This window comes from Macrosteles quadrilineatus, unplaced genomic scaffold, assembly GCF_028750875.1.
Source record: "Macrosteles quadrilineatus isolate MER2022 unplaced genomic scaffold, UCM_ALF_1.0 Scaffold_5__1_contigs__length_97177068, whole genome shotgun sequence".
Classification (NCBI taxonomy): domain Eukaryota; kingdom Metazoa; phylum Arthropoda; class Insecta; order Hemiptera; family Cicadellidae; genus Macrosteles; species Macrosteles quadrilineatus.
The window spans coordinates 45,167,734-45,180,647 of record NW_026542598.1 but is presented as its reverse complement, the minus strand read 5'-3'; positions in this window follow the sequence as shown (position 1 = coordinate 45,180,647).

The window sequence follows — 12,914 nt, the reverse complement described above, 5'->3', positions numbered from 1 at the left end:
AACATCATTGAGTTTCGGTTTAATGAAACTCTTTGCCGTTGATCTTTCTGTTTGTTTGGATCAAAAGAAAATTTTGTAAATATTAAAATGTGTATTTTTAATTTGCTACTCCCCACAAACGGAAACTGTAGAATTTTCGGTAGCTAGTGTGGAGTGGATGGAGTGGACTGTATTTGTTGCATAAGCGGAGTTTGATTCTTTATAACACAAATTACCAACACTTGAAGATACAATTGACAAGTAATTTTAATATAAAAATTAATTATACTAAATTTAATAATAAAATAATATAAGAGATAAAAAAAATATAATAAAATTAATTATAATTAAAGTGATTTCACAAAACTTTACATTTTTTATTACAAAAGAGAGAGAGAGGGATCTTCATTCTTGATGTTTTGTTTTCAAACTAACAAAATTACTATTACTTCATTGTTAAATCACATGTTGTTTTTTAACATTAAAACAAGTAAAAAATCAATGCCATCTGTATTTATTTTTGATAAAAGAAAGCATTATTATAACAAAGTTAATTATACTGAATATTACAGAACAGAAACTACAATTTGTATGTTTTAAAGTTAAGTTCATGCTGGTTTAGGTGGGCTGTAGAACTAGTTTTTTTTTATAATTCGAAGTACTATCAGTATGAAAAAGTCGCAAATTATATTAACATACAAAGGAATGCGATACCTTCCATAGATGGTCTAGTCTGAAGTTTGAAAGGATATGGAAAAATCAACTAATTTAGAATTAAATTTATGCGTTTGTTCAATATTTAGTTATGTTCAACATGGACGTTAATTTTAGCTGCTTACTTATTTCATGTTTCAAAATAAATCTTTTTACATATTTAAATAACATTAATCATAACCAGACATAACTCACTACCCATGGTTTAGATTTTGCAATAACACGAAAAGTATACTTGTAGTATCCACAGCATGTTTCTACTTAACGAAGCGATACTAGCCAGGCAAGGCTTTGGAAGTGTAAACCACCTTGCTTAAATCCCTATTAATACACAAACCCGAGTAAAATTATGGAGGTGGGTTATGGCGGACGAGATTTGAAACTTTAATGAAGCGTTGGTTATGACTCTGCTGGGTTACACGGTTAAGTTACAAGCCAGACTCTCATCACGTGCAGAGATTTTAATTAAATATTAATATTTATCAAATTTGGAATTTTAAACCGCTATTATTAATTTACTTAATTTAGTTAACTTAAGGTAACATGTGAAATTGTCCTACTCAATAGCCTACCCACAATCATTAATTAATCGCTAGTTCCGTGTAAGTTCTAGCATAGATAAAAGGAGTCTTTTAATCCATGGTTCTAGATAGTTCTTTAACATTGTTATTTCGTAGGCTATTTAAACAATTACAAATTTAGTTACGGTTTTTTAACATGAAGCATCGTATTGTAAAGGTTCCTGAAAAAAGTCATGATACCTAATTACAACAAATACAAAATATTTACCAAGCAAGTAAATATTACACATAAAAACTGTTAGTTCTGAAATCGTATTTGAACAATTACAAATTTAGTTACTATTTTTTAAACATGTAGAATACTTTTGTAGATATTCGTGAAAACAGTCATGATACCGTATCACAAATACAAAATATTTACCAAACAAGTAAATATTAGACAAAATCTCTCTGGTTCTGCGCTCTATTGAAAAAAAAAAAAATAAATGAACTAACGTTCTCAATTTGGCAACTCTTGCACACGAAATTCCTAATTGTTACGTAAGAATAGAACCATTAGTTAGGTGTCATCGATTTCCTTCGTGTCACCTAAATCTTCTCCCGAAATAAACAAACTTTGATTCAATTTAAATCGTACTCTTTACAATCAAAAGCCGTGAGCACGCTTGAGAGGACGCCAGCAATCTAGGTGGCCAGGTAATCTATGGTGTTTTTGCGTAACACTCCAAACCATAATGTGTGGTTTGCCTAGATACAGAGCCAGCACCCAATGTAACTGTACACCAGTGGTGTGTAAGGAGGTGTTGGTGACAGGATGTGCGTGGTCGCATACCTTCAGATCCTTACATCCTGGCTTATTGGACTGTGATCCTTGAAGCGACCTGTGTAAAAATCATGTCTGTTAGTATTGAAAATCGTTCTTTTAATATATTTGAGTCGATAATTAACAGTCCAATTAAGATTGACATCCAATTCTTATTATCTATATCAATTGAGATGGGGACGCTACCTAAGTATTATAACCATCTGAGTGAGATGATCTGTGTAGCTTTGTTATTGACTACGATCAACTGTTTTATTGCCCAGGTTAATTTTCTTTTAATGATCTTTGACAGGTGGGTCCCAGTTTCATACCATCAAAAAGCTAATGACTTTTCTCAGGATCGATTCGGTGACCTTTTGATTGTCGAGCGATATGCAATATACTCAGCTGCCCAGACTAGACACATATCAAGTCAATCTAAAAAAAAATCTAGATGATTAACTGTGTCTAATAGGGGTTTTTAACGGGAAAAGTAAGTGTTATTTTCTAATACTTTAGTAACTTGTATTTAGATCAACGGTTTCTAGTGCAATGGTTTTATGGGCAGGAAATTGAGCAATTACATTTTATTAGTAGTTAATTAGGATGGGAAGCGGTAAAGTTGACTACTGTTACGAAAAGAAATCGTTTGATTAGCTATTTTTTACAAAAGGATATATCGTGTAAGAAAAGTTTCATGAAGATGCCACATTCAATGTGCATAGGGTTATTTAAAATCCTACAAGACCTTCGGGCAAAAATATATAAATAAATCTGTATAATACAGGTCTTGTCACCTTTCGTTTTCATCAGATAAAGCAGAAATAGCGTCCAGTTTTTTCAATCTGTTTTTTCTCAATTCAATATGAGAATTCTTACGGCGAGTAAACAGTTTAATTAGCATTTTCTTACGACTTAGTTTTAATGTTTCTTCAGTTATAAGTAAATTAAAATATTCCGGATGTAAATTATACATTGCAAGGTATTCGTATTTTAAAGATCTCGTGCAATATGTATTCGATGTACCTCGCAAGGTATTCGATGCGAATTAATCTTCACCAACAAGAAAATATACTGAAAATGACGAAAATGTAATCGAGAATTCCCAAAATTTCGATTTGGAAGGTTAAAAACTATACACCAAAGACATGGAAGAACGGCGAAAACACTACTCACCATTTTATAAACGCAATTAAACACAGACAACTTCCTGATGTAACATGATGCAACACAAGCAATGATTCAGTGCAACAGGAAGTTGGGGTGTTTAGCTAATTGTAATTGCAACAATAGAGTCACTGCATATTCAGGTGGCAGCGAGGAAGCATCAGCTGGGCATGTCAATCAGCTGACCACCACATGTAACATTGCCGTCTGTAGACAGACTATGAGGACATCTTTGTATGATTGTTGAAGACAAAGCACTGATCATGATTGATACTAAATGATTAATGTTTGCTTGCTGGCTTGAAAGAGTATTGATGTAAAGAAAACTACCTTCGTACATTGGAAACATAGAACAGCATGGGTCTCGCGCACTTTTATTTTGAATTTACTTACTTTTTATTCTTACCAACCCGTTATAATATCTAGGAGTTATTAATGATTGCAGTTCAGACTGTAAGGTCAAGTATGAATATAAACATAGCTTGCGTGCTTTCGTGCTTACAGAAAACGTTTAACTTTTTACTGTACAATATTTTATGTCACCAATAAAACTGCATTTACCTTTGAAATATGACGTAAATGATTTAAAGCACGTTAAGTTTTATGATTGATTCATCCTTCCCTCATGAAATACAAAAAAATTGTTCGTTAAATTTGTGTTTTAACGTTTAACATCGTATTTGTGTTAAAAGAATATATTAAGTTATAAATTATTTTAAAGTTCTATGAGTTATAAAGAAATATATTTACTCTAAATTAATGAGTTCTTTAAAATGTATTCAGAATTTAAAGTCCTCAAAGTAAGGTTAGCAGAAAGAAGAGGGAATTATTAACTATTTCTTCAGCTTTTATTTCCTTCCAAAGAAGCAATGCAAATGGCATATTGTAATAGTTAAAGAAACGATTAACATTTTATCCTGTGTAAACGGAGTGTCCTAGATTGAAGATTGATTTAGTCAACCAAAGTGTTTAAAACTCGTTATCGAAATTTGTAACTAAAAAAATATTACTCGACGCAAATTAGTAGGGGTATTGATCGTTGGTCAAGCTACTACAGACCATATGTTTATTTAGTAAACACTTTTACACTTGTTTATTTTATAATCAAAATAGCCTCATAGTTACAATAATCTGTCTAATTGTATTAAAACTTTTTGTTTTTAGATTTTGTATACAGCTTCGGAGAAATTATGATGTTATGATAAAGAACAATTTGGCGAATTAGTAGTCAATTATATTAAAAGTGAGTCTTGTGCAAATTAGTTGGATTAGCCCCAACAACCACATGTTGGCAAGACCTAAACCCCTGTAGGAGCTGTCTGGAGTTATTAACCAATGTACGTTTTGGCCACAACTAAAATGAGTAAACCGGTGGCATAATTTGAGTTACACAGGCTAAAATCATGGAGTTATATTATCACACGATATCTAACGTTATGTTAGGTTGGAATTTTTTTAATATACCTTAATTAGATGAAAGTGTTTTTCAACAGGACCCAAACTTAGACTTCACTAGGGTTTTGTAGAACACATAGTGGTGTAAATAATTTACGAAAATTCATCTTCAATTCTAGCATTGTAACTATAACACTATTTTGACAATATATACAGACATTTTAGCATACAAATAACTAGTATGTTTTATTGATCAGTGATATATACAATCTATTGATTAATGTTGGGACTGATTACCAGGGTATCTTTTCGTGGACAGATAAAATACGAAGACTGTCCTCCTCACCGAAGATACAAATACCTTTAGTTGATAGGAGAGAATACAACTCAATACAAAAGAGAATACAAAAGAGTCACTTTACACCCTAGTGATGAAATTTACTTACTTTTGACGCACACTATTTACTTTGTCGCACAGTTTTTTTGTCGAAAACCAGTATTCCAACCAAACAACACAAAACAACGTACTTTTATTATGCACGTGATCCGTGTATACTTAAAAATAAGTTGGCAACACTTAAAGATATTACGACTACGATCAGCTGAGGTGCAGCGTTTCCCAAATCCGTTCAATGTTTGGATTTAACCTAACCTAAAAACGTGTTCTACAGTGTTTGAAGGACTAATTATTTTTATGATTTATAGTAACTGTAAGAAAAATATAATGTGTAACACGAGTGCAAACTGCCTATGCCCACTTGTTACACAAATAACTCATTTAGTTTACCTCCATAACATATCTTATCTCCTAGTAGGCGAATGTTTTCAAAAATAGCTAGCCAAAATTTAAATTGACTGCTAACATAACATAAGAAATTCAACTCAATTCTTTCATCTGATGTTTTTACATTTTCTTCAGTCCCCATCCTTATCAGCTCAGACAGTGACCTCTCAAGGTCATGAGGTCTTATCTCTTATCAAAGGAAACATAACATCGCTTAGCAAGTTTAAACAAACATTTGACTTCAGTACGCATGAGGTAGGATTTTCAAACACTGCATGTTTCACAATTTCCCATCTAAAACCACGTTGGAAAATTAACTTTTCGTATAAACACCAGTACAAAAAAAATCGACTTTCCAAACATAGATCTATAGTAATTTTTGAAACTAATATGATTTGTTAAGCACAGTTCAAGCTCAAAAATGGATTTGTATTTGTTTTGTGGAGTCATGTTCTACAAATTTCGCAAACTCTTTTTTTCCCAAGAACGCTGTATTTTATTTTTATTTATTCTTTTATTATTTATTTTTTTACTTGCAATAACTCCATCTTCAAAACCATGCTTACAAAACTCCCCAAACCAGACTAAAAAAGTTAATAAAACATATAATTTAAATGAAGATAAAATTTAGATGGAATTACTTTTCAAATATTTTTAAATTGTCTTTAGGATAATTACCAAGTTAATTCCAAAATGGTTTTTACCTATTTCATATTTGGATTGGTGTGAACGAATCCCCAACAGCGAAAAATACATGTCTTGTTCGAAGTATCTGTTTTGTTTTAGATTTTTAGGAATATTTTTTTATGTTGAATACAAAGTACAAAGAGTAAGAACACACGAAAGGCAATTTTACTTTACTAAAACTACACACAGTAATTGGTTAGTTCTGTAGTAAACAGCGTCGTCACGTAAACAAATATTTGGTCGGGTATTTTTGGTCTTCTGAGAAAGGAATCAGCTTTCGTCTAAGCCGATATCTGTGTTCACCACTTGCTAAAGAGGTGGAAGATTTTTGTTAGACTTGCATTGAATTGATCGATTGGACCGGATTTTGTATAAAAAGTCAAAATAGGTATTTTAGTTTTGTTGAAATTGGTGCATTACTACATACTGTACGAACTTGGTAGCATTGAAGACCCAATAATAGTTTAGCTCTCAAAGGATATTTACAAGTGGGAAAACTGCTTAATGAAAACAAAATATTAAAAATACACAGTTTGTATGATTGTACAAGAACACATTTTAAGAAAAATAAATTGGCTGTAGAGTGGAAATCCACATAATGTAATAAAAATAAAACAATATATATTTTCAGTAGATGAATGTATTATCAAAGATTACATATGCTACGCATTATTAACAAATTGATCTCATACAAAATAAATGTACTTTAAAGCAAAAAGTTAAAATTCTAGTAATGTTTCGTGTTATATTGCTTACTGATGGTGTGTGTTAATCAAAGTGTGTTGCTCGTATTGTTGCAACAGTATGAATATTTCATGGTTGCCTCAACAATGGTTACGGTTGTCTGGTTGTGGTTACTGTATATTATTTATACTGCAACCGAGAATCGATCTTGACCTGTCATCTGTTAATGTTTCATGTAAAGCTGTATTAGTTCCTATGTATACATGTCCATGGCAATATGTTAAAGTAGGGCAAAACAATATGTTTTGGTCAGTTAGTTTATTGTAGACGACAAATATATCATTTTCCCACACTATGATGTTTTTAGCTGTTTTCCAAAGTTAATTGAATGCTGAAAGTTACGTTTTGCTGGCGATGCCAGCTGTCATCGTCTTTTGGGGACCGAGCAGGTTTTTATATCTCTAGGGCCGAAAATCAGATATTCGCTTTTTTCCTTAAAACATACACAACCATTGCATTGCAACAGACTTGTTTTATTGCGCTGCCTAGCAAACAATTTATTGTTATTTCTTCACATAACCTTAAAGTTTTAGCTGGGTTGACTATTAGTGTGCATTTGTTGTATATATTTTTTTCATTTTCGTAGAGTCCGGTGAAAAATAGTGTTTTTGTACTACAGGTCGAAAGGGTTTTGCAGCTCACGATCGTTTTCAAAATGATCTCGAGCCAGCAAACCCTCATTTTCGGCCCTAGGTACGAAATATACTATTGCAATTTTTGTAGGAAATTAGTTTTGCAATGTTTCAACTAATGCTGCATTTGTGACGGAAAACGGAAAGTAAATACAAATAGCCTACGTCGAATAACACTTGAAACATATGATTACAATTTTACTGTTTTAACAAACTGGTAAATAGCAGTAGGTAGAGGTGATCGATTTCGATTGGACACTCCAATCATCGTCCGGCCCCATAGGCAACTTTTGGGTCTGATGATGATTGGAGTATCTAATCGAAATATTTACTTTCTTTACTGTTAAAAACACGCATCATGCTGAAGGTGTTGTAGCAGTAGTTATTGCGGAACGAGTTGTTGGTCCTTTCTCGATTTATATCCCCACAATCTAGAGATTTGTTCAATTACAGACATATAAAAGTGTACTGATCCTTATTTAAATTCACAGATTCCTTTGGATGTGGTTCATTGTAAAATATAAGTTTTTGCACTTTGTTGCTTTATTTTGGTAAGCTTTTTACTTTATGTCAAACATTTTTATAAATTACTAATGTTACGTTTCACGTTATACAACTAATTAAAAAGTTAAGTACATAATTATAATTTTAGTAAATTTTTCTACAGAGCTCAAATGACACACTTTCAAGATACAAATGCTGCTATTTAATCTGTTTTTTAATCTGCTAAAAACTTCTAGATCTCAAGTCTAGTTGGAGGCAGTAAGTAGGCCACGACGACGAACACCAGACTTATATGGGGACTGATTATCCTCTGAAAGAAAGTAAACATTGTTACAGATGAAATATTGAGGACATAAATTGTGTTATTGGACGTAGCGGTCCGAGAGTTGTACGGGAGGAATCCGATTTTGTAGGCTTAAGGGGAAATCGTACTCTCTTGTCGTCTCACCTAGAAAATAACCTAGAGTTTTAATTTATAAACCTAACAGTTTATTTTTAGGTATGTGATACAAAGATAATGAGGGAATATAATTGTTTTTTTTTTTTTTAACAATCGTTGCAATTATTGGTTTTGTAAAGAATCGTAATTATATTTTTGTTTTATTCAGCTCAAATTTATTTATACAGAAATATACATTCAAAATTATTTATACATGGTATTAAATTGGCTTGGCCACGACAAAACTTTTCATCTAGGTCCAATTGATTCACCTAGGGAGTATCAAACAAAATGAAAAGTTTTTTTTTAGTATTAAAAACATACACCATTAAATATTAAACATAAAAAAATAGTAAATATTTGATAAAATATTATAGTTCATCAATCAAACCTAAAGTTTAAAAAGCTTATTGTGATTTGTTAAACAATATTAAAAGAAAAACTGAAAATTGGCTTAAAATTGTGATACAAAATTAAAAACAATAATTTTTTACCATTTTAAGCGTACAACTCGGTTTTCTCGGAAAAACTAAAAAATAATCAAATTCGTAACATAAACTTTAAAATTATGAATGAAATCTATTTTTTTTATAAATTCGTGGTTATTTTTGAAATACTGGGATTGTACGACTTCAACCTTTGACCACAAGTCAAATGCAACTGACATGTCAGAACAAGACTCATCCGATTCCAAAACTGTACGCATGAATAACATTTGGTATCCAAGGTATTACACGAGATAAATGTAACAACACATCGAGGGGGAAACGGGGGAAACAGGGGGGGGGGTGATTCATGGTGTGGATGAGTGGTATTCCTCATGAGTCATCTTCACTTTGTTGACTAAAGAATACGACTTACCAAATCAGAAATAAACACAAACAATACGATTCTAATGAATCAATCATAATCATTTGGCTTATTAATGAACTCTCAGAGTGAGGCCCCGGGGCCCTTTAAGGTTTCGTATTTCTCCATAAGATTAACATGGGAAACAAACATTGTTATGAAACTCCAGCTGTTGTCAGAAATTAAAAGTGAGAAGAATAGCATATGTTAATTGAAAACAGTCGATGTGTAAATTATCTAGAAGCTTTGACTATTGATACAACAGTATCCAATGGTCAATGCTAGAAAATAAACATGAACAACCTTAATGTGGCTGTAAGTGGGAAACATTTTTGGAAAACACTAAAAACGAGATCAGCTTTTTAAATATGATAAGATGTTTACAAGAAATGTCGTACATTAACCTGTTATGAACATTGTATTTCCATTCCATTCCATTAGTTAAATAATCATTGAGTAGTTTGAGTTGACTCTTTTAAACTCATCGGAAATTATGACCGTCATTAGTTTTCAAGCAACTCCTGTAATACTTTACAATTGCTCGATTTCGATCAACATGTTCACTAGTAATGGTTTATTTCCTAATTTTCTATTATACACAAACAGCTGTAACAAATATGACTAAATTCATATCTTACTCTTGAAATTGTTTACATTTTATTTTCGTCTAAATAGCGGTAATATTATTACGTTTATAGTCAAAGTGTTCACCAGAAGAGTATGGTTGTTCTCACCACAGGCATATTTTGTGAGAAAGAGATTTTTTAAATACAAGGTAGTTTAAATGAAAAGGGTGAACATTTTGTGTACAAACATCAATCTTACTATATAATATTACAAGCTGCTATACCCGTGCTTTGCAACGGGAAGAAAATGTGACCTAGAGAGCTATTCAAGTGGTGCTGATGTGTGTTTTAAAATACAGCAACTCTATGATTTAGTTTGAAAATATAAACTGATTTAAAAGTGTAATCCTACTTTCAAACCCCCTACTTTTGATGTTAATAGATCCAAAAGAATATACCTCCATACGGACACATACCTTAGCATCAATTTCTTCATATTGCTGCTTCATGAATGACATGTTTTACCATAATTCTTCAATTTTAGTCAAGCCTTTTTCCATGTAGCTTTGTATATAAATTACAAAATAAAAACTTTGAGCAATACTTAAACAAAACTTATACAACCTTTCTTTAAAACCAAACATAACCCTCCTCAATCTTAATTTTTCTAGTAAATAAACAAACACCAATTCATTGCACTGACCAGCTGTTTCATGAACTAAATTGAATTATATCATTTGAACTTTGGAAATATGCCAGGGGTAGCCCTTTGGAAATTAGCCTGTGGGGCAGAGCCCTTAGGAAATTCGTCCATATCAATACTTTTCGGCAAATCTACACACACTAAGCTTCATTTTGATGTGCCATATGCCTATATTTTTATTTGGTAAATGACCTTAACCGTTTACATAAAATTTGATTGTATCACTTTAATAATATAATAGATAAATATGAAAGTTTGTGTGTTTGTTTGTTTGTTTGAAGTTCAATCACGCATAAACCACTGGACGGATTGGGCTGAAATTTGGCATGATGATAGCTTACATTCCCGATTAACATATAGGCATATTCTTATCTCAAAAACCCTTTCGGGCTCCGCCCCAGTGGCTCTGTAATTCCCCATGTTTACCTTATGAGTATTCATATTTAAAGGGAATTAAAGAATTTAGTCAGCTGTTTCAACAAAAAAAATTGGTTCTATGATATGGAAACGCATTAAAAAGGTATAAGATTTACCAACAGGGTGCAGCACTATATTTTGTTTGCATTTACGATAACAGGTAATTTGAACTAAGCAGCAACAAAAAACTGATTCGCAATGGGAACTGTCAAAGGTTTACAGTTATGTTTATGTTTTTCATTTCATGAATAATTTGTGATATTTTGCGAATTGTTGATAATTTATTTTTCTCTATTGTTTAGGTGAAGCGGTAGAACATTATGGCTATGGTAGATGTGTAATACTATAGAATACTGTAAATTTAAAAAAGCAAATTTTATCAAACTGTGTCCTCCCTTATTGCAAACGCAAAGCTTGAGTATAACTGCAATAAGCATTTTATACTTATATTCCAACCCCGTACGAAGGACGGGTACTCTGCTAGTACCTTAATACTTTGGAGTTTATGGATAATAGGGCTGGAGAAGTTTAAACATTTCACAGCGTTTTAGAGGTAGTCCTCAATCTTAAATTTGTTTTAGTAATTATAGCTTTACAGAAAACCCGATTATTAAATATTTAAGTGGAAAAGCATGAAGTTAAGTACACGAGTTTCAAACAAATTCAATCGGCAGTCGAATTGCTAGAACATTTTCAGTTTCAGTTTAGATTGAACTTGTCGAGATTGGAGTCGTCAAGAAGTTTCTCGGTTGATTTTGCATCTCTTCGCGAATTGACGCGTCAGAACATTCCATTGACAACTTGATTCATGTTGACTTTGACTTGAGTTTGATTTGAGTCAAAGTTGTCATAGGTTTAAACATGTTAAATATTTCCAATTGAGTTTAAATTATTAAATAGCATAGTAACCTTCAATGTCAACGTAAACATATCTATCGAAAAGTTCATTGAATGAGGGACTCACTTTACACTAATGGTTAGTTGAATAAGGACTTAGATTTTTTAACAGGACAAAGATTTAACAGCATTTACATAAAAATCGTTTATGGATCGTCAGTTAACGTTCGACATTTCAGGACTGCCTCCAAACTACCGCATTATGAGTGTACGTAAGCATATGTACATGAGTGTAGTAAAACCCTAGCTGGCTTTGCTTGCACCACTCAATAACTACCCACTATTCTAAGAAGCTTCTAATTTTATTTCAAATAATCATTTTTAATGTCTTATGAGATTATAAGAACAAATTCAAACACAAAACTTATTAATAATCCATTTGTAGTTGAAAATTAAAACAAACGCCAAGTTTTAATCACTACAAGTTGGAGTTGACTTTATAAGATTGGGATTAAACTACGTCGACTTTAAAATTATTCGTTTCGAGTTTATATTTAGCTGAACTAGGTATTTCTATTTTTACTTATTTTATAAATTGTATACTTAAGAGTGTGTATTTTTCGTGCATGAGTATAAATTGTTCATTAACATTGCATAAACTATCGTTTCTCTAATAAACCCAGTAAGTAACGCACACAGTATAGTATATTTAATTCGAAAACAAGTAACCGGGGGTTTTCAAGAAGAGAGCTGCCACTATATAAATATTCCCTATGTAATTTAGTTTAGTGTAGGTTAGGTCAGGCTAGACATAATTTTAATTTGAATACGGCAAATTTAGGTAGCAGCTTTCTTCGTGAAAAGACCCAAGGAACTAAGTCGACATCAGCTTCCTCAAATGTAACCAGACAACAGCTTGTTGACAACAGGACAAGTGTAGCAGGATCCAAAGTCAACGGCGGTTGACAGCTAGCGGGGTTCCATGGAGGAATGCAGCGGCAAGTGAGTATTCCGGAGTTTAATTAATGTTTTCAGACGACATGTGGGGGAGTGGGGAGTTTGATTGGGCGTGGGAGATACAAGGAATCTGAACATCCGCGTCTTGAATATCAAGAGTTTAATTTGATCTGAGTCTACTGGGCCACTTAGTGGACCCGTATGTGACTGGGAAAGT